Genomic DNA, 23,599 nt, shown 5'->3' with positions numbered 1-23,599 from the left:
AGTTTAAAGTAATTAGGATTGTAAGCTAATTTTTATTAATTTAATGTATGTGCTTATTTATATTTTAAGTAGTGTTTTTTAATTATATTTTAATTTAATGATCGTGATTTTGAGAGTTATATGTTTGTAGTAATTTGGAATACGTTTGAGTAGAAGTAAATGTGCATAGAAAGAATTTAAGTATTTGACACTAAGTATTTGGAACCATTTTTAATGTTTGCGTTAGAAATTGGTAGGTGAGGTTTATAATAATAATAATTAGAGATAATTTATAGGGAAAAGTTTTTGGATATTTTATTTATTTTATACGTGCAAATGTTCATCCTTGGAAAGGGTATATACTTTTTTGCGATCAGGTAATTTCATATATGTCCTTTTTACCGAATTTAAAGATTCACAAAATTTTCATGCATTTTCGTGAAATTTTACTAATTTATGAGAAAAAAGCAGTGTACATGGATACAGTGAAGATTGTGCGCAATGCCATTTTTGTGCAATTCTGGGTTTTTTTTTAAGTAAAAATAAGTCGACATGTACATGGTTTAATTATATTTTAATTAAATGATAGTTATTTTGTGAATTATATGTTTGTAGCAATCTGGTATACGTTTGAGTGGAAGTAAACGTGCATGGAAATAATTTAAATATTTGACACTAAGTATTTGTAACCATTTTAAATGTTTTGTTATGAATTCGTTGGTGACGTTTATAATAGATAATTTAGAGGTAAAAGTTTTTGGATATTTTATTTATATTATACGTGGAAATGTTCATCCTTCGATAGGGTATATAATTTTTCACGATCAGGTAATTTCATATATGTGCTTTTTACCGAGTTTAAAGATTCACAAAATTTTCCTGCATTTTCGTGCAAATTTTTGTAATTTATGAGAAAATAGCAGTTTAGATGGATAAAGTCAAGAGTGTGCGCAATGCCATTTTTGTGAAATTCTGGGATGTTTTTTTAAGTAAAAGTAAGTCGACGTGTACATGGTTACTGTGTATGTGCGATTTTGAAAACCGCAGCAAGGAGTTTGTCCCAATTTTGCAGTTAATATATGTCATGATTAAGCAGTTTTGTTCCATAAAATTTCTAGCATAAGTGTAATTTGGCTAGTAGATTGTTGGAAAAAGTGTTGAGTAAATAAAAAGAAAAGAAACATATCTTTACTTTGTGAAGACAAAATGGCGGTGAAAAAAAAACAGAGGGTTGCTGTAGCAGAGTTGGTCGCCAAATTTTCGCCAAAAAATCACCAAGTTACCATAATCCAAAGATCAACCGCATTGGGTTTTTATCTTGCAAAAATACATTTTATTAATGAACAAAAGATGACATAAATACTTATTTCAATTACCATAAATACAAGAATTAGCAGGAACCCCTTGGATTATCGCCAAGTTTTGTTTCATTTACAGTAATCTGAATATTTTACAGTTTATGTTATGTACACTCTACCATCACGTGATTGGTTGTAATGCGTGATTACAGTGATTTTGATTTCTCAGGGCTTATTTCTGCATTGGATGTCGTTTAGGAAGTACGTTGCTTATTTTGTGATTTACACCGTAAAATGGCTGCCTCTGATAAGATTAATCTGAAGTTTCTGAACGATTTGGAATGAATAGGGGAAAAAAAAAAAAAAAAGCATTAACTGACCGGTCTGTAAATGACAATTTACTCAGTAATCATTATCAGTGCCCTGTTTGTACGAAGGAAATGTATATGGTCGAACATAAAGATGACTTTGAATGGGTTTGTCTGACACTACACAGGATACTTTTTATTCTTACTTTTTGTGAATTTCTGTGGTGATGACAGTATAGATTCTAGTTCAGATAATTTTAGACAGTTTTTGGATGCTGTTAAGGTATTTTGTTTGCTACACACCGAAAACAGAGAAATTTCTGAATAAAGTAAGTCAATATTTCTTTTTTGTACTGCATAGATTAGATAACATGTATTTCCATTCTTATGTTATATCCTTGTTTGATATAAAATGCAGTCTATTGAGTTTATATATTTTTTGTTTTAATTGCGTTTTTATTGCATTATGTTTTAGATGCCATTTTAAGCATAATGCAATAAAGTGATGGGGAGGGTGTTGCACATAAACAGGAATGACACCAAAAAATCAGCAATTTTTTTGCCCTGAAATATATTTTTCTCGAAGTAGCTTTATTTAAGTGTTTAAAACTGAAATGTATTTTATAGTTTATGAAAGATATTACAATTTTTGAAAATCTTATTACATGCGCATAATAAATTTAAATTAACTTCAATCATTTATGCAATTCCATAAAACAATTATTTTGCACTGTTACAATAAAAATACAAATTACATTTCATACACATTACCTTAGGTTTTTTTTTTTTTTTTTTTTTTTTGGTACATCCTTTATTCTTGCATCTTACAGAATTATTAATGTCCATCATATTTGGAAGATGTTTGATTTGTTGTCTTTTAGTATCAGAAGTGGACTACATATTCAAGTCATGTCTTTTAACAAGTGGCTGTTTCTAGAAGTAGTTAATTGAGATGGTCTCAGCAGTGGTTCTGAAATTATAGTTTTTAAGTCTATGCACTTACCACTCACATTAGATTTTTGATTTCCTCTCATTAATATTCATGCACTGAAAACACTGAGATCAAAGAAATGACGAATTATTTTGAACAACCATTTCTTTGTGCGTGTCCTAATTCGATAGTAGCTAATCATCTTATCAATCAGATCAATTCCACCCATGTTGGCATCGTACTCTGGTACTACTGGTCTTGGAACTTCAATGTATTTATTCTTTTTTGACCAATGTTTACATTTATCTTCTGGTTCTACTCCAAGTTTGGATGAGTATAATACATCTTTCTTATCATACCACTTTACAATACACATTTTATCATCCTGATGGACTGACACATCAAACGAACCTCTTTCCATTTTTGACATTATCTTATCAATTGTAAGATGAACTGCATTTGGGACTCTTGATTTAAAGGCAGTGCCCATACATGCAATATCTCTTTCCCTTAAATTATCTATTAATGGAATAGAACAAAAATATCTGCCAAAAAAAAAAGATGTGTTCCTCTGACCACTGCCTCTATCAACCTCATTACAGCTGCACCACCAACACCGAAGCTCTTGGCCCTTTCAGATGAAAATAATGTACTTTTTCCTTGGTACACTTAAAAAATCTGACAGTAAACCACTTGGTGCTGCCAAAATGAAATTCTTTAGTCCTGGATTGGGCTTTCCTGGTACATATTGTTTTACAGCACAGATAGCTGTTATCTGCTCATCTACACCAAGATTCTTACTATGAAAAAGAATAAGTCAACCTTTTCTAACTCTGGTCTCACTTTCCAGAGCTTATCTTTCTGTTCATCTGTAACTTGAGTGTCATCAAGTACTTTCAAATGGTTTCTAATTTGAAAATATTTGTTTCTAATTATCATGTTAGCAATAGCAGGAAGTGTAATTTTCTGCCAATACATGCGAACTCTTGGATAACCTAAGCATGACATCAGCAGGGTTGCTGGCACAGCTGACTGTATCATGGCCTTGAAGTGAAATCAGTTTCGGAAGGTCACGTGATCGAAATAGTTGATCTCTTTCTCTTTACCATAATCCCGGAGTTAAAGTTTACCGAAATAATAGTTTGTCTTAAAATAAATATAAATTAATAAACGTGAGTAGGTCGTATGATTTACATTAAATTTTTCATACTGCAATATTTTAAAGGCAGTAAAAATGTATATCTTCAATAATTTTTAAAACAATTTGTACTTCGTTTATGTAACTAAAAATATCATTGAGAATCACCACATGCGAACTTCATTTATGTAATTTTGATAAAAATGAAATCCATTTATGTAATCTGAATCAAATTTATTGTCCAAATAATATAAAATCCACAAAGGGGGGGAATTCAATAGATTTATGAATGTAAATTTTAGATTTTCATACTAGTAAAATAAATATTAAGGGAAGAATTATTTTGTAAAACTCCATGCCACTACCATAGCATCAGTTATATAAATTTTTAGAAGACAAATACCCATAGTCATCTCTCTTCACTCCATTCACTAATAAAATCTGCATATCTCAGTTTTATCAAAACAGGAAAATGAATTAAAATTCCTTAAATGCTAGAAAATTTGAATATAAAGATGAACTTACATGCATGTTGTACTATAAATAAATCTTTCAAGATAATATCAAAGAACTAAATGCTAATTGCATTCATAAAAAAAGACAGCCATCTATTTGTACTAGTTCCAATTTAAATCAAATTCCAATCAAAATTACTTTTTCCAAACCATCCAAGAGGTAAGTGATTAGGCTTGGTTTTTTTTAAAGTGATTTCTCCAAATTACAGATCTATTCCACTATCAAAAATAAATTCATAAAACTTGAAGCTGTACCATATACATACATGCTACATATTATATATAATCTATGCAGAAACAAAGCATAAATCAAAATAAACAATTGAGCTATTAACTGAAATTAATTAAATTTTTTAACATTTTTATATGAACATTATATATTGATTTTGTCATTTTTATATTTTGCATAATTATTTAACATTATTTTACAAGTTATCAAACATATTTTCTAACCGAGTTTGTAAAGTCATTCCACAAGTGCAAGAATCTATTAAATTAAAGTAACTGTATGGTGTACTAACCGTATCCAAGATAACTTATATAAAATATCCATTTGCTTTCCTGGCATAAGAAATGTATTTTCCATGTTTTTAAGAATTTCACCAAACAAGAAATATACAATTGAAGATTTTAATAGAGTAACTTCAGATGGAAAATTTTTAATTTCCCCCTTATCTAATTCTTTAAGAAAACCAAAAATATCATCTGCTGTATCTACTGAATGAATACTTTGCAACCAGTCCTGTCAAATATTGCATTTTATCACCCTTAATTTTTTCATGGCATCATAACCTGAAACATAAATTAGCACCGTTATAATATCAGAAGAAACATTTTCTATAAAAAAATCATTAATTAGTAAATTTGAATAATCAATTAATATTTGCAAAAGTAAAGATAGAATCCTTATCATAATCTGGTAAAAGGGACATTCATATTTGATTGAAATTATAATATTGTTTTTAAAACGAAGCTTCTTCTCATTTTCTAATAACTGTAGGTCATTTATTTAATAATCTGAACCTGACATTTGCCGATACATTTCAAAACGTGATTCAGGAGCCTTGAAATTTTCCTAACAATATGTATTCAGCTTCATACTTTTGTAACAAACATGGAATCAATTGAATGCATCTGTAATTGTTATTAATTACTGAAAAGTTTGTGGTAATAAAGTTTCTTTTATTGGGACAGAATGTCAAATATGTTATTAGAAAGAAATAATCAAAACAAGGAATTCCTAATTTACTATTCCAAACAAATATTCAAAACAACACTACGCGAAACGTCCAAACTAATGTATTTGATGTTATGTTAAAACGAAATACTTGAATAGGATTGAGAACAGCTACAAATTTTCCCAAATAAATCTAAAAATTAAAAAAGTATAAAACGAAGTATAGATAAAAATATTATTTACCTTAGCATAAGTGATTTAAAATCACTTAATAGCAAAATATACATCCAAAAAATCCACGACCACGAGTTCACAATCACACACTACCACAAAAATACATCGACCATCTTGATCACGTGACTTTTGCACTTCAAGGCCATTATAGAGTTGGCTGTGGGTTGCTGGTATATATGCTTTCATGTCATTTAAACAAATATTGAAAACATTATCTGTTTCTTTACGAAACTTCATCTTTGTGTATTTGCACATTTCCATTAAAAACATATCCCAAAAGAGACAAACATATTCTGCCTATTAGCTGCAAATTCCTTACTATCCCAAGTGATATCTTCAAGGCAATTGAATCTGTAATATGAAAAATAAAATAAATAATGTAATAGAATGTTCTACAGCTTACAAAAATGTTAAATATTATATATATTCTGGTTTGATTCAATTCAATTCAAATTGCCAAGCTAAATGATTGCAATTTTGAACGAAACCTGCAAACATGCAAAGAACTCACATCTAAAACAAAAGTTCAAGAAAAGCAATGAAAAAGTACTTTAAAGTCAATAACTAAATATATTATGGGATCAACATTATTAAGAATTTTCATACTATCCATGCAATGTTTTTAAAACAGCAGCAAAAAAGAAGCAGAATATTTTGCACAAAATTAAGAAATTGAAATCAACAGTAAATGAGCAAGAAATAATAGGAAAATATACTGATTCATATCTAAGCTAAAATTTTAAGAAAATGCAGTGGAAAAACAAAAATCAAATACAAAATTGGGATCATCGGAACCACAAGCCGTATTAATAGGGGGAAAAAAGCAATTTAACAATTTTAACTATGTGATTTATATTCTTACAATAAATTCTGATTTATAATAAATAGTAGAAAACCATATTTGTTCATGTCTATACTAACACTTAATAATACAATAAAAATAAAATTAAAAATGGCACGCTCATTTCTACCACGTGCTTAATCGCATATAATATACTTCCAAGCTAAAGAGAATTACTTTGATTGTGATTTATATTGAAATCAAAATTGTGTTAATCAATTTGGAACGCCAGGCCTGCGGAGTCGGCAGGGAAAATGACCGACTCTGATTTATATATACATATATGACATATACATACATGACTCCCTCATATATGTATATGTAAACATATACATATGGGTTTTAGCATATTTTTTTAATATAAAAGTAACAGATGCTACAGAAAAAAAAAAGGTACAACTCTGATATATGCCCTAATTTCACCAAATGCGGCAATATGTGTTCTGCGCTGGTTTTTGGCGTGACTGCGTGTTGTGTGGCAACCCTGTTGATGTTGAAAAATCTTTCGCTGAAGCTCGTTGATTCGCATCATGCTCTGTGTCTGAGAAGATAGGGGGGAAAGATAAAATATTGGAAGTTGTTGAATTTAAATTCGGCAAAAGGAAATATCGTGGTCATCCTGTTGAGGGGCAGTGGGTATTTGGAGGTGTGGAAAGAGGGTCTGGGAGATTATTTTTAGTGGCTGTGCATGATAGAAGTAGGAATTTGTGATTTTATTTATTTGTGAACCATAGTATGAATTTTCTGGATAGTGTGTCTGGCTCTCATATAAATACGATAGTGATTACGTGGCGGCATGTTAAAGGCGGTATGAACTTGGTATTTCTGCTGTTCGAAAAAGCATTAATTCATGGTAAGTGCATTTCATTTTATTCTTGTTCCTATTTTGTAGAATGTTAAGTTCATTGTTTTTTTAGTATGAATTTCTGCCGTTATTGTTGTTTTTTTATATTGCTTGAAATTTATTTTAGTATATTTTGTTGATTAGTGCGTAGCGTCTAGATTGCGCAATTCGTAGATGTTTTTTAAAGTTGAAACAGAACGCTGTGTACATGGTATTCTTTGAAATTTATTGTTGTTATATTAATTTATTAAAGCGAGGTGTGCGTAGTTCGTAGATTCGTTTGTTGCCTAGATTTTGCAATTCGTAGATGTTTTTTTAAGTTTAAACAGGATGCTGTGTACATGGTATTCTTTGAAATTTATTGTTATTATGTTAATTTATTAAGTGGGGTGTGCGTAGTTCGTAGATTCATTTGTTGCTTAGATTTTGCAATTCGTAGATTTTTTAAGTTTAAACAGGATGGTACTTGGTATTCTTTGGAATTTATTGCTGTTATGTTAATTTATTAAAGCGAGGTGTGCATAGTTCGTAGATTCATTCGTTGCCTAGATTGGTACAGGTATATGGTATTCTTTGAATTTATTGCTGTTATGTTAATTTATTAAAGCGAGGTGTGTAGTTCGTAGATTCGTTCGTTGCCTAGATTGTGCCATTCGTAGATGTTTTTTGAAGTTAAAACATATCGCTGTGTACATGGATTCTTGTCAAATATTTTTGTTTAGAAACTTTACGTTTTTACTATTTAAATTTTTGTTTTTGTTTTGGATTTGTAGCTTAAATTGTGTGTTTAAAACGTGGTTTTTGCATGTGAGAAAATGGCATTTTTGGAGACATTTTAGGCTTAAAGTTCAAAATGTAGACAAAAAATTTTGATAGTAATATGGCAACGTGGAGTTTCTTGCCAAAACTGTTTGGTGAGAAATTTGGCAACTCGAAGGCACATATCAGAGTAGTTCCAAAAAAAATTGATGGCATAGCAAATTATTTATCTTAATTAGCCTTTATTATGAAATAGAAAATAACCTGGCATTAGGTTATTTCTAAGAAGCATCTAAGAACATTGGCAAGATCTTCATTGTTGGAGGACCATAGATCTGATTTGATAAACTTCAGAGCTGAGAACTTTCCACACTGACTTGAGTAGAAAGAAGAGCTGTTACTGTTAGGACTACTTCTTTTAACTTGTCAGGACAGATTTTTATAAGTTCTAAGAGATGTGTCTTGCAAGAGCAATCATGTTTCTCTATTTCTTGAAAGGCCGTGTAGAAATCTTGTTTGTAATTTTTCATTGTTATATCTAAAGGCTCTTGGTTCTTTATTTTCATTCGCTTTGCCTTAGCCTTTTCAATATTATCCAAAAATATTTCCCAAAATCTAATTCATCACTGAAAGAGGATGATAGAGACTAAATGCAATGTCACCAGTTTGACTGTCCTCATTTGAATACTCCAATTGTTCTGAAAATAATTTCATTCTTATTGAAAGTTCATAGATGGCTTTCATTACCTTCTTAATCTGTTCATCATCCAACAAAATTCGATGTTTTGGATCAATATATATTGAACCCAGCAAGATCTCATTGTCTAGCAAACTAATTTCTCTTTTCTTCCTTGAAGAAATGATTCCTTCTGCAATAAACTCATTTCAAAAAGAACAAACATCACGTTCTTCCATTCTCGCCTCTAGTTAATTCTTCAGAGAGTAGCTCTTTTGTGGCTATATACAGTGTAGAAAGAGGAGTTTCCAATCCTGAAAAATCATTCCATAGTCTTCCTGTTCGTGAAACATTAGGGTTATCTACATCTTCTAAAAAGTTCTTAATTCTAACAACCTCTATATCATCAAATATCTACTTCTTCAGCACGTTGCTTGAGCAATATTGCTCCCTTTCCTGCTCGCTTCCTAAGAATGGCGTCAATTTTGGGAGTTCTTGCTACTATTGCTTCTTACCTAAATTTACCGGTGAGATTTTTAACTTAATGAATCAATTTAGTCACTAACGGCAAATATCACATCCATCCTCCTCCCTTATATTTATTTATTAATATGTCAATAAAATAGAAAATAGTACCCATTTATTAATATATATAGTCCATAAATAAAAATAATACCTCAGTTTATCATTATTTTTTCTAATTCATTTTAATTTCATTTCAAATTCAAACTGTCCAACAAAAAGCGGAATCGGAGTCGACCTATTTTTAGCGACTCCAGCTCTTAAAATCTGCCTAACTCCGATTCCGACTCTACAGCCCTGCCCTGCTTAACAAAGCTATGAAAAAGTAATAAAAATGAATCTTACTTTATCCAGTTACACATCTGATGACTGCGAGGATAAACAATCTTAATCGCTTGTTAAAATTCGGCAAAACGATCGCTTGATGAAAAATATGCATATTTTCTCCTCCACATGTCAAATTCATCTCCAGCTGAGTATCCTTGAAACATTTTTTTTTAATGACATTAAATGTGCACTCGATAGAGTTTGTCTCGGAATCCTTAAAAACGAGATTGTGATTTACATGAAAAAATATGAATCCCTAATCAATAAGACATTTATACATCTTGCAACAGTCCAAAATAATAACAGATCCCGGCAAAATAATTTTATTGATAATCTTCATCTCGCACGCGGCTAAATCTTTCTGCTCGCAGGGCGAAATATCAAAGAAATTAGGTACGATGGTGCAATAGTTGTGTAGAAAAAACAAATAGAAAAATTCATTTAAATCCAAGCAGTCACGTCCCCTTATTTCTGGGAATATAACAACACTGAAATTTAAAATTAAAGCATAATTTAGATTAACAATAATAAAATCTTCAATTAGTAATATTAAAATAATGGTAACCGCTTATGGCATATTTAAGAACAGCTATGAAACACAAAAAGTTCCTATAAAATCAAAAATGGTATGCAAAGCCTACAGAACGATAAAAATTCTCAAATAAATGTAGAAATAAATAAAAAATTCTCAAATAATAAATTTACTCTGCATTCAGTTGTTTGGATATTTTGGGGTAGAACAGAATGCCTATGATATGTTCTTCATGTATTTTCATGGAACTCGAATAAAGTCATTACCAAGACGAATTCAAAGCAATATGACCTTTAAAATTGACTTTAATATTTCACATACTTTCCCTAGACGGAATTTATAACCTTCCGAATGAAAACATTTATAAACTTCTAAAACGCAAATAGGTATGTTAAAGTAATAAACAGGAAATATGGAATATACTTGCGTAGCAAATTATAATCACTAGGTGTGAAGTGCTTGAAACATACACACATTCGTGATGAAACAGATTTTACGATACGAAGCACCCTTAACCATTCGTCTCTTCGGCTAACAAGAACGTTAGATCCAAAGCTAGTCTACTCTTCGCATTCTTAGTCTACTCTTCGCATTCGGAAATTTATGGAAACATAATTCTGGGTTTTTAGAACATTTTGAAGCACACTGAGGCACACAACAGTTTGTATTGTCTTTCTTGTTTTCACTCGCCATTTCCATAAATTCCACTTTCACAGTACACGATAACACTTACTACAACAAACCAACCGTTTTCTGCAATAGCGCTGCTGTTCATCTCAGCGCTATTTTTGTGTCAGCGATTCGCTACAATTGCGGATTCTCCTCACAAGGATTTCGCCGCTAACCTACGCATTTGCCTCACAGCGCACTGGCTTTGCTTCGAAAGTCGGCGGAGGTGAAAAGACCGGTTTATATTCTGACCACGGTTTATATTGTGTATTTCTTCTTTGATCCGTAAAGTCGGACGTCGTAAACGACCCTTTCTATAGTAGAAGACCAATGACCATGATGGCAACTTACCACATTAATGTTTCTGTATGCCTTAATTGATATGTACTTTGTATTTGTGTAGTATCTTTACTCACATATTTATTATTTTTTTGGTATTTATATTGTTGCGTGCGTGCGGGTTCGTTACTAAATGAATGCACAAGTCCGAAGAAAAATGAACAAAAATTTATTATTATCACAACAAATATGATTAAATGTCCTCAAATAATCGTGCAGTATCACAGTATATCACAGTAGTTATCTTCTAACTACTCAAACGTTCAATAGAACTTAATTCAAAACAGCTAAAGAAAGCTAATCCGCGAATTCGCTACAGTTAACAAGAGCAGTTTTTCTAAACAACAACAAATTAAGTAACTACTACGAACTTATTTATTATTTATTTATTTCTGATTCACCTCAGGTATACAACTACTTTGAGTAATACTACTACGAACTGAGAGGTTTTCCTCCTTTTATAAGATTTTTAAAATCGCGTGCAAGATTTTTCCAGTTCTTTCTCGAAATCAAAAAGAGATATTTATTAAATGTTAAATGCACGCGCTCTTGTATTTTCAATTTTCCGGCTTAGCTTTCTTTTAATATTCGTCACGCGCTACACTGCGCGGGAAATTTATAATTTAATTTAATTTATAATTGAACTAACATTAGCTTTTTGAATACCAAATTCGTAACACTGCCCCCTTCCCAAGGACTGCACGTCCCGGGCAGTACAATCCCTGGACAGGAAGCTAAACTTACAACTGAGGCATGAATACAATAATAAGCATTACATTACAATAATAAACAACATGAACAACAAATGCAATAAATAAAACAAATCAAATGCTATCAAATACAAATCAAATACTAAATGCAAATCAAATACTAAATACAAATCAAATCAAATACACATTTAAAAACAAAAAGGACCATGGTCTTATACTATTTACAATTATTTACATTACGTACTATGGCCATAGTAATGAGCTAAACTGTCGTAATGAACGACTTTAGGTTTAGAGTTCGAAGACTTACGGATCCGAACCACGACGTCATTCAGCCTGTTTAGGACTGTGTACGGACCATCCCAAGGTGACTGTAATTTCGGAATAAACCCTTCCGTTGAATCGGGTTCCACAACCACACCTTGTCTCCTTTGTTGAATCCATGTCCAGTAGCTCTCGCGTTGTATCTGGTCTTCACTTTCTCCGTCGCCAAGTTCACTCGCTTTCGTGCGGAACGGTGCATCACTTTAAAACGAGCCTTGGATGTGTTCCTCAGGCGATGAAGGCGCATCCGTATGGCGATCAAACAGGCGGTCACAAGGCAGACGAAGGTCTCGACCGGAGAGCATATGTGATGGTGAATACCCGGTAGTCCGGTGTTTCCCTCCGACCCTAGTAGGATTTCGGCAGCTTTCTGAATAGGGTCTTTCACATGAGACGTCGGCGTTTCCAGACGAGGATCCCTTCTGAGGATGGATAGTCATGTCATCAGATGCTGAAAGCAGTTTGTTGTTTTTGAAGTTTAAGGAAAAATTATATTTCCTTAAAAAGTCCAATCCGAGTATGCATGGATCTGTAATATGCGCTGCATAAGCCGTGTGATGGTAGGCGGCACTTCCAAACGTGATGTTCACGTTTAACTTCCCACCTATGTCGATCTTATCACCAGACGCAGTCTGAAGGGTAACAGAGGATGGCGTCCAAATAAGTTTATCTTTAAACTGTTGAGTTAAATCTCTCCGAATGATGGTAGCATTAGCTCCTGTGTCAATGATCATATTGCAAGGAACTCCATCGATGTGCCCATTGATGGACAGTCCGTTACTGTTGTCACTCACTATAGAAATCTTGAGCGCTTTAAAACAAGGTTTTTCATTCTCTGGCAGCCTCCGTTCCTCGATATGGATATTCATTTGTTTCCTCCGTCGTCGCTGGGAAATGGTCTCAATTTTCGTACTCTGGGGTGTTCTGGAATTCTTTCGTACGTGGCCTTCAGATCCACAGTTCCAGCCCTTTAGTTTGTAGTCAATCCTTTTCCGTCCCATGTCATTTAATCGTCTGTTTAACCCGCCTCTCTTATTTTCTGTGCTCTGGGGTGTTCTGCAGTTCCTTCGTACGTGGCCTTCAATACCGCAGTTCCAGCACTTTAGGGTTGGTTTCTTCTCACCAGTATTCCGTCTTAAGGCATTCACTGGTCTTATTAAATCATCCGCTTTATTATCCGTGCCCTGGGGTGTTCTGCAATGCCGTCGTATGTGCCCTTCAATATCACATTTCCAACATCTTAGAGCCACTTTGTTCTCACTCCTGTTCCGTATCAAAGCATTGACTTGTCTGGATAAATCATCTAAACGAGCCATCAATTGATCCACTGGCTCGTTGATTCTCGCAGCTCTGACTGGGTGGCGGTCTCTATGAGCTGCTTGCTGGGCTGCCTCGAATTTCATGGCGTACAACAGAGCACTTTTTATATCTTTCACATCCGCCATTCGTAGAGCTTTCTGTATTTCAGTATCCCGGATGCCGTCGATAAAGTATTGCAAGGACAGGATTTCCCTTGTTTCTGTTGGGCATTCCGTAAAGGCGATGTGGGACAGCCTTTCAACATCCGTGGCGAGTTCCTGGAGTGATTCGGTGGGCTTCTGTTGACGGGATTTTAATTGAAGCCTGCTGTAGTCTTTTAAACATTTCTCGCCAAAGCGCAGCTCCAATGTGCCGGATAGAGCTTCGAAGTCAAGTCTTTGGTTTTCGGGAAGCGACTGCAGGATATCCGCTGCGTCTGCTCTCAGCGAAGCGGCGAGATGACAGGCCTTAGTTTGGGAATCCCATCCATTCGCATCCGCCACTATAGAAAATTGTGCTTTATACACCTGCCAGGAGGTCTTCCCATCATATGTCGACAGCTTTAGAGAGGGACGAGCAAGCATGGGTAGAAATTTTGAACCATCCGAAATGCTCCTTGCCGTTGCTACGAATTTCTTTAAAGTATCGACTTCTTTCGCAACGGCTGAAACCCTATCATCAGTTTGTTGCTCGACAGCAGAAACTCGCTCTTCTATATGTTCTTTTACAGAAGAAACTCTTTCTTCTATTTCTTCTTTCACTAAAGAAGCTCTTTCTTCAAATTGAACTTGTACGGAAGAAACTTTTCTTCAATTTGCCCAACTTTATTTTCAACCACATCTATTCTGCCTTCCATAGCATCGAATTTGGTTTCTATTATGCAGGCAATTTCTCTTTTCATTTCGTATTGACTTTCTTCAATCTTTACTTGTACGGCTTTTATTTCGTCTTTAAAAGTTAATTGACCAGCTTCCAATTTTTTCTGACCAGCTTACATCTTTTCCTGACCAGAGTTCATCTCGTCTTTCATTTCTTCTTTAAATGCAGCAAAGGCTGATATCACCTGTCTTAACTGCTCTTCCATCGCTCTTGTGATTGGCATTCAAACCCCACTCCTGACACCAAAAATTGTTGCGTGCGTACGGGTTCGTTACTAAATGAATGCACAAGTCCGAAGAAAAATGAACAAAAATTTATTATTATCACAACAAATATGATTAAATGTCCTCAAATAATTGTGCAGTATCACAATACATCACAGTAGTTATCTTCTAACTACTCAAACGTTCAATAGAACTTAATTCAAAACAGCTAAAGAAAGCTAATCCGCGAATTCGCTACAGTCAGCAAGAGCAGTTTTTCTAAACAACAACAAATTAAGTAACTATTACGAACTGAGAGGTTTTCCTGCTTTTATAAGATTTTTAAAATCGCGTGCAAGAATTTTCTAGTACTTTCTCGAAATCAAAAAGAGATATTTATTAAATGTTAAATGCACGCGCTCTTGTATTTTCAATTTTTCCGGCTTAGCTTTCTTTTAATATTCGTCACGCGCTGCACTGCGCGGTAAATTTATAATTTAATTTAATTTATAATTATTCAGAATCTGGTGTGAGGGCCAGATTTTCAATGCAATGCACAAAGTGGATTAGTGCAATGCAAAAAGTGGGTTAGAGTTTTCCCTCAAGGGGGCTCAAATTTTTGAACAAGAAAACTCTAGGAAGAAGTAAAGGCAGGATAGAAAAGGAGCCAAACTTGGAAAAAGTCAAGATTGTGAAAATAATTTGTCATAGTTAGGATTTAGGTCTAAATCAGGTATTAAAAGGTCTTAATCAGGAAAATTTTAATAGAGAATTTTGAAAAATTAAAATTAAATTAATTTTGGACAGAGATAGGAATTTTACTAGTTTTAACAGTTAATTTAAATTCACTTGCTGAATTAAAATGTCTTAGTCTAGTTGAATGAACAATTTCTGATTTCTATTTAGTTAGAAGATTAGGTTTACCAATTTCATAAGTAACTTCAGAATATTGTTTCAGAATTTTGTAAGGTCCTGAAAATGAAGGAGAAAGTTTACGCGTCTTAGGATATTGAAATTCTTCATACATTACTAAATCACCTATTTTAAAATTACTAGGTTTATAATGAGTATCATATCTTTCTTTACTTACGTTGTGATAATCATCAGATCTTTTCTGAGCTATTTTTCTAGCTTCTTATATTGGTGGATATAGTTCTTGATTTTGAATTAAGGAATCATAAGGTAATTTTCCATACATTAAGTATGATGGTGGGAATTTTGTTACAGAATGAGGGGGGATATTATATTCTTCAGTTACTTGGGGGATAATAATTTTGTTCACGCAATATTACCTTGATAAGAATTTAGCTATAATCGTTTTCTATCTAGTTATAATCGTTTCTAGTTATAATAGTTATATCTAGTTATAATCTAGTTATAATCGTTTGATTAACACGTTCAATTTTACCGTTAGTTTGGGGTCTATTTGCAGTAGTTAATAATTGTTTTACATTATGATTCCTTAAAAAGTGCTTAAATTTTGAAGATGTAAAAGCAGCACTTAAAATCACTTAATATTTTATTTGGTACCTGAATTTGAAACATTTGTCTTAAGCAATTTATATAAATATCAGTAATTACACTTTTAGAAGCAAAAATCCAAATATACCTGGTTGTATGATCAATAATTATGTGAATATACTTTTCAGTAGAATTATAATAATTTAAACCACCAACAATATCAATAGACAATATTTCAAAAGGTTCACTGACCGGTGGTAAGTTTTGCATAAACCAAATTTCTTTGTTTACTTTTCTTATTAAACTGACATACTTCACAATGCTTGCAATAATTTCTAACATCTTGAACAATTCCTGGCCAATAATATTGAGGAGATAATAAATTTAGCATTGAGGACACTCCAATATGACGAAATTGTGAATGTGCTTTTTCGTGTAACTTAGTACGAAAAGACATTGGAACTACAATTTTATACAGTCCTCTTTTTTTAATAGTTAATACATCATTCATTTTCTTATATTTAGGATTGCAAACATTATCTAAATTCTGATATTCTTTTATTTCTTCTAATGATAATAAATTAGCTTGCAGTCTTAAATGCTGACAAATAGAATTTCTAGATAGCATGTAAGCTTCAACATTAGTGGATCCCTTTTTATACTTTACAATGTTATAATAGAGACAATATTATGAACAGCACTGTACAGCATATCTGTTGATATGGTGAGAAATTGCCTTCGCATGTTGTCTTTTAGCATCCAGACGATCGCGGTAGACTTGCGATTTCAGGTAACCCCAAAAACAATAATCACACAGATTGAGATCTGGGGACCTGAGAGGCCAATCATGACGGAAGTGGTGGCTCAGCACGCGATCCTCACCGAATGGATGCGTGCAAGAGATTTTTTACATGTTCTCAGTTTGTTGAAATCTGCAGCTTTTTTTCCATTTCAGTACAGTTCTTTACGACAGGAATTAACATAACATATCTCTCAGCTCGGATCTATTCGACCTCGCAGAAGCATTTGAAGCGATATCTATCGGCAGGGGTGTTTGTGCTCCGGGAAAACCCCGGAATTCCGGGGATTTTGAACTTCGATACCCGGAAATTCCGGGGATCGTCCTTCAAAAGGAAGTAGGAATAATAATGAATTATTTATTTTGATCTGGGTAATTTTGTTTGCTTTGAAAGCAGAAAACGCAAGGTCAGTGTGTGTGGTGAAAACTTTTCCTTTCTTTCTCCAAAGGCAGTGATAATGCGTGAAAAGGGGGAAAAAACTTCTTTTTTGTTCTTTCCTTATTGCGAGTTATGACTCATTCCCCCGGTTCTCGGACATTCTCTTCTGGATTCTTTTCGGCAAGTAGGCGCGGCAGAAAAAAAAGTAGAGACTTCGTTCGACCAGATGTGCGATCACGTGACTCTGGGTTCAAAGGTCTTATCTCTCCTGGCGTGTCGCCAATAAGTAGAGAAGGGGGATTTTTCGCCGTATTAGCTATTTGTCATTGATCGTTTCTCAATTTTTTTTTTCTCCGCTGTGTAAAATTTTCGTTTCATTTATTGATGCACGTGTAAATTTTTCGTTTCGTTTATTGAAATATGTTTTTTATTTATGTACGCAAGAGAATTTCACTATGAAATTTCTCGATATAAATAGTGATATTATACAATTAGAAGAAGGTGTCCGGAATGCATTTAGGTGGAATTGGATTGAACGGAGAGATGGTAATGGGGATACCATCGGCACATGGTGCAAGAAAATAAATGTTGCTGGACAAGCATATTGTGTTTTTTGTAACTCACTGCTGAAGTATGGTGGGGAAGGATTCAAGGCTTTCACAAATCATTCTAAAACTGTGACGCACATAAAATATTCAAAGTGCATTAGACATTCAATGACTTTAAGTAATTGTGCTAATTAAAAAAATACTGATAACTTACTGGAGACTGATGCTCGGCCATTAGATATAGTGACAAGAAAAGCACACCAAGAGGTATTAATAACTTCGTTTATCGCCGAGAATTCTCTTTCTTTCAATGCAGCTCCCAATTTAATTGAACTCTGCAAACAGTTGAGCCGCGATCAGACGGCACTAAACTCGTTGGAAATGTCCAGGACTGCTGCATGTTATAAGATGAAATATGGGCTCGCAAAAACTATTAAGGAAAATATCATTAAAACTTTAAAGGAGACTCAATTTTCTCTAAATTTGGATGAAAGTACTAGCAATGCTCAAGTATACTGGCAATATTGGTGCAGTTTTATGACAACAATCAAAATGAAGTTGTAGTTCATCATTTTGCATCTCTAAATTTGGAATCTTGCAATTCAGAAGCTGTTTTTAAAGCAGTCGTTAATACTATTGAAGATAATAATATTCCATGGGCAAACTTAATTAGTGTATTAATGGACTCATGTAACACCATGCGAGGAAAAAAAAAGGGTGTTGAAACCAGACTACGATCAAACAAAGCACCCCACTTATTAGATATTGATGGTGACACATGTCAAACAGCTAATAACTGTGCAAAAAAATTTGCTTCATGTTTCGATAGATACTTAGAAGATTTGTTTGATGACATCTATTTTGATATGAAAAGCTGCCGTAAAAGAGAAAATCTTTTCAAAATCTGTGAATCCCTTGCCATTAAAAAACTTAAGCCCTTGAAGAGACCAGATTATAGGTGGGTGTACATTTTATGTGTTTTAGAAAGAATCAAAGATCTGTGGGATGCTCTTATTGCATTTTATTTTCACTACTTGGATAAAACTGATAAAGGGGATTATTTTTCTTATGTTGAAACTGTATACAATAAAAGAAATATTTCTGCAGCTCAGAAAAAAAATTGTTGAAGGGGTGCATTCTTGCTTGCATTCCCAACTCACAAAGGATGCTTTAGCTCGGAAAAAAAGAATACTAAATGGGTTATTTGTTATGCAAAACAAAACTTTATTGCATATGGCATTATATTCATCAGTATTACCAGAGTTCAACACATATATTAAATTATTTGAAACAAACAAACCAATGCTTCATTTAATACATTCCAGTATTTATAAATTGATGGAAAAATTTTTCTCTTTTTTTATGAAGCCAGAAAATATAGAGTGCACATCTTATAATGATTTATTAAAGGTTGATGTCACAAACCCATAATTCCATCTACCTAGCAAAGTAATATTTACTGGTGCAGAAGCTTCCACTCTCCTGAAAAAATTATCAAAAAATCATCCAACAGCAAAAGAATTCCAAATTTCTCTGATGAAAGCTTATACTAATACAGCACAGCATATGAAACAGAAATTATCCCTTAAAAATTCATATCTAATTAGTTTTACAGCATTAGATCCAGAGCTAAGAGGTAAAACCAGTACAATATTAGCTTTTGAAAAATTATCATCTTTTATGTCCCATATTTTTAGTGATAATGAAAAGTCAAAAGTAGAAGCTGAAATAAGGTTATACCAGAGTGATATTGATATCACCAAAGAAATTCTCTACACATCTGATGAAAGTGGAAATCAAGTCAAGTGTACTATTGATAAATATTGGTCTAAAGTTTTTAATTTAAAAGATGATTTCACAAATGATTATAAGTATCCTGCATTGGCTAAATTGGTCAAAGCCTGCCTTAGCTGCTTCCATGGCCCATTAGTAGAAAGTGCATTCAACTTAATGGATACACTTGTCACTGACTATAGAACCTCTCTTAAGATTGATTCACTAGATGCAGTGCAGACTATTAAATATGATTTAATGGCTTCTAAAGAAACCTCATGTGAAAAATATGGCTCAAAAAATCCAATGACTGATCCAATTCACAAAGATCTCTTACTGAATATGCACAGAAGTTGGAAAACATATCAAGAGGACTTAAAAACATGTATTTCAGATGAGTCACCTATAAAAGTCTCTGATAAACCTTCTACATTAGCAGAAAAGCAAACTGCTTCTACCTCTGCATGTGCAGTTCTCGAGGAAATTTCTTCAACTGTAAATGAGGAAAATAAAAGTCAACCTCCCTGCAATTATGAAGTTCACCACAAAAGAAAGACAAGCCCACAAGCATCAGAAAATAAAAAAAAGCGGCAGAAATTAGATAATTTTTTTTTAAAGAATTAATTCAGGTAATTTAAAATATTTACATAAAATGTAGCAGTTTACATGTTTGAAAATTTATGATTATTAATTTTGCAAAAAAAGTAATTCATTGAACTTTTATAATTAGGTCATTCAATACTTCATAATTGTAATTTTTCATTTCTCTCCCCCCCCTTCTCGAAACTCCAAAATGTCTGTAAGTAAGTCCGTAAAAGTTTCAGGGGATTTTTTGGGGTCCCACAAACACCCCTGCTATCGGTCACTTCACTCGCCAATTAAAGTAAAACCAACGTATTATAATTAACCTTACAGCCATGAAAATTCCATTCTACAGTTTTGAAATATTTCAACAAAATCTGCAGTAGTTCTTATACAAATATGTCAACAATTGATTTTAAACAAACATAGCCCAATTTCCATGAACTTACACGAAGTAACATCAAATTCGCAGTTCCTTTGTGCGAACATATTCGGCCTTTAATTGACATATAATGTTTTAAATATGTAGTTTGCACGAAAACCTTCAGCTTTGAACATAATCGATTCTGATTTGTTGCAACAGACTGAACACGAAGAAAACTGTAGGGAAAAAAATGTGTTGAAAAGAATTACATCAGTCAAAAAATTATTAAGTAGATAGAGTTAGAACTTAAAGGTCCTGATGGAAGTCAGAACTCAAGTAAGAAGGGAAACTATTTCACATGCTTGAAATAGTTCAAATATGACAGTATTTTTTAAATTGAATTTTAAAAAATGCGGTAATCGAGAGAGAAAAATGTATCACATGATAATTGGGAGGAATTCATCAACATCTCTAACAAGTATTTAATAACATATATAACAGAAGAACTTAAATCAGAAAAACTACAGCCTTGCACTGAACTTCATAACTGATATTTCTCACATTGATCCAATGACATTGTTATAAGGTATGTGTAACCAAATGGTGATGTAAAAAAGAAAAAAAAAAAAAAAAAAAAAAAAAGGTTTCTACCAATTATTTATACAGACTGAAGAATACACAGCACTATAATTGGAATAACAAGTATGTCCGCTTTAGTAAAATTAGGTATGGATGTTAAACTTTGTAGAGAGCAAACATATGATAGCGCAGAAAACCTATCAGAAAAACATTCAGGTGCTCAGGCTCGGATCCCGATCAATCCGATCTTAATACATGTCTTGCGCTGATGATTCTTTAAATTTAGTCGGTAAAGTTTTGCTGTATAAATTTCTAGTACCGCTTTGTAATGTTTTATATTTATGCAAACGTTACTTGCTGTTTCCTCTGTATCCCCTCATCGTTGGCAAATTTTGAGAAGAACTCTGAAAAAGTGTGAAAATTATTTTTAATTCTTTTAAAAGTAATTAAACAAAATATGTGTAAATCTCTAATAAATCAGACTGGATCGCAGTTAAAGTAATAAACAGAGGAGCGTTCTTCCACACAACATTTATTCAGGAACACCAAAGACGAACTGATACATATACATAATTGACATCACAGTTTCTTTTTACAAACATTACCGCCATCTATTGGTGATCTATGGATACACAATCCTAAACTTAACAGTAATTATAGTAATATAGTATCAAAACTTGCTCGTAGAAATGAAGTATATAAAAACAGTACCAAAAACATTAAAATATTCTTCAATTTAAATTTGCTAAATAAAAAAAGTCCAGTAAAAAAATTAAAACAGATTTATAAGGTCTTAGGCACTTTAATGACAAAGTGGAGCAAATTTTATTATTTTTAAAGAGAACTAGTTTGTATCGACGTTATACATTAGGAAAACCACAAAAATCTCATACAGCCAGCTCATTCGCCGAATCGAACTACTAGTGTTTAGCAGTTTTACGGTTCTGTCAATGTTGCTAGCCAGTTTAGCACGGGAACTAGTTTGCATTTACATCAGTCATTGGGAAGACACGAATTTAAAAATATTCTTCAATCCTTCTTAACCCTCTCAAATCATTACATCAATATGCAATTACAACTTTTAAGATCTGAAAACGCATGTCTGCGATGTTATCGTCATGTGATTATTTGTAAGTGCTTTATTTTTTACCTCGATATTTTCGACGATGATGTTTTCAAACTGCGAAGTTTTTGAGCCACTTTATTTTCGACCACGATGTTTTCTCCTTGCTTTCTTTTCTCCCGCAATGTTTTGTTCGACGACGTTTTCGCCTTGTATTGTTTACTCCATTACGTTTTCGTCCGTTATATTTTCGGTGTACACAGTTTAAGTTCGGAGAATACGCGATAGTTTTGATAACATCATAACAATAGTACAATAGAGATAAAAAAGCATTTGTTTGCTTATGGCTTTTGTAGTATTTCTGTCGTACACAATGCAGCAAAGTTTGAGCACACCAACATGTAAATTTTTTAAATGAAAGTGTCGCATAGTTAGATTAATTTATGATCCTTGGGAAGCAGAATTTGGTGCTTTTGCTCATAAGAGGATTTATTTAATCTGCCAGCCACCCTAAGTGTTCCGTTTTCGTTAAGGAAAGGATTTAAGCTACTTAAGTGACTATTCTTTCAATTTTTACCTCATCTAAAAACTTGAATTTCTCTTTTAAATACTATTCCCTGTACCAGCTTTACAACGGATAGCTTGGCATACGCAAATTCATCTCTAGTAACAGGACCTGATGACCTCTTACTTTGTCGACAGCTGGAAATAACCTACAAATAAAACTGAGATAATGAATTAGTTTTACAAAACTGTTACTTAAAGAAAGGAAATAGTTAATGAAATCAGCACTAGAAGTGATGTTCAGAGAACTTTCCGGAAATCTTTTCAGTTCACATTTGTAAAGTTCACAGTCTTTATCATCCAAACTGGCTTTTTCTATAACACTGATGTCAAGATTAGCAGGTCCACTGAATCATAGTTTCTGAGATAAAAGTTTGCTAGGCTGAACTTCTTCAGGATAGCTTCAACAGCGGGATTCTTCTCCGAACGGATATGTTTCCACTCGAGGTTCTCTGATAATACCTGAATTTTCGCAACACGATTTCCAACAAAAGTTTTGAGCCGATGAGGCGAAGAATTTATCCATGCTAATGTTACAGTCACATATGAATATAATGTTATCTTTTCATGTCTAAATTTGAAGAAGTCAGAACTCTTTTAACTTAGCAAGTAGAAGAGAAGCTGAGAGCTCCAAACCTGGCAACGACATTGAGACTTTAAAGGGGCTACTTCAGATTTTCTTGCCAGTAACTTTAAACACGAGCTATCTGGGTGAGTTGTAGGTAAACTACGGCTTCATATGCAGATGTTGAAGCACCTATGAAACCTACGACAGTCTTTTTGTCGGTTGTAGAATGCAAAGCATATCTTTCCAGCTTAAGGTTCTTTAAGTTTTTTTAAACTTTGAAACAAAGTGAGTCCGCTAACTATATATTTAGTTGAACCTCCAGCTAATTGCTGTAAATGCGTCACCTCTACAAGACCATCTAGTAGCGCATAATTGGTGGAAAATACACAGTACAAGTACATAAGTACTGGGTGCA

General features: G+C 33.2%; 1 long non-coding RNA gene across 7 annotated transcripts in view; it reads right to left on the bottom strand.

The window, feature by feature from the left end:
* LOC118183997 (uncharacterized) overlaps positions 1–9,922 on the bottom strand; it is a 53,343-nt gene extending 43,421 nt beyond the window's left edge. For 3 of the 7 annotated variants that reach the window (XR_004757330.2, XR_004757329.2, XR_015043444.1), the window contains exons 1-2: positions 9,568–9,920; positions 5,590–5,931 (exon numbers count right to left, since the gene is read on the bottom strand). This is a non-coding gene — a long non-coding RNA (uncharacterized LOC118183997). Of the gene's footprint in view, positions 1–5,589; positions 5,932–9,567 lie in introns of all 7 variants that reach the window. The other 4 variants (XR_015043445.1, XR_015043442.1, XR_004757331.2 and 1 more) reach the window with 3 other exon arrangements.
* Positions 9,923–23,599: the final 13,677 nt, after the last annotated feature.

This window comes from Stegodyphus dumicola, chromosome 10 (genome assembly GCF_044657685.1).
Source record: "Stegodyphus dumicola isolate Sdum_Otavi_A_Nest chromosome 10, ASM4465768v1".
Lineage (NCBI taxonomy): Eukaryota > Metazoa > Arthropoda > Arachnida > Araneae > Eresidae > Stegodyphus > Stegodyphus dumicola.
This window is presented reverse-complemented; position numbering and strand designations above follow the sequence as displayed.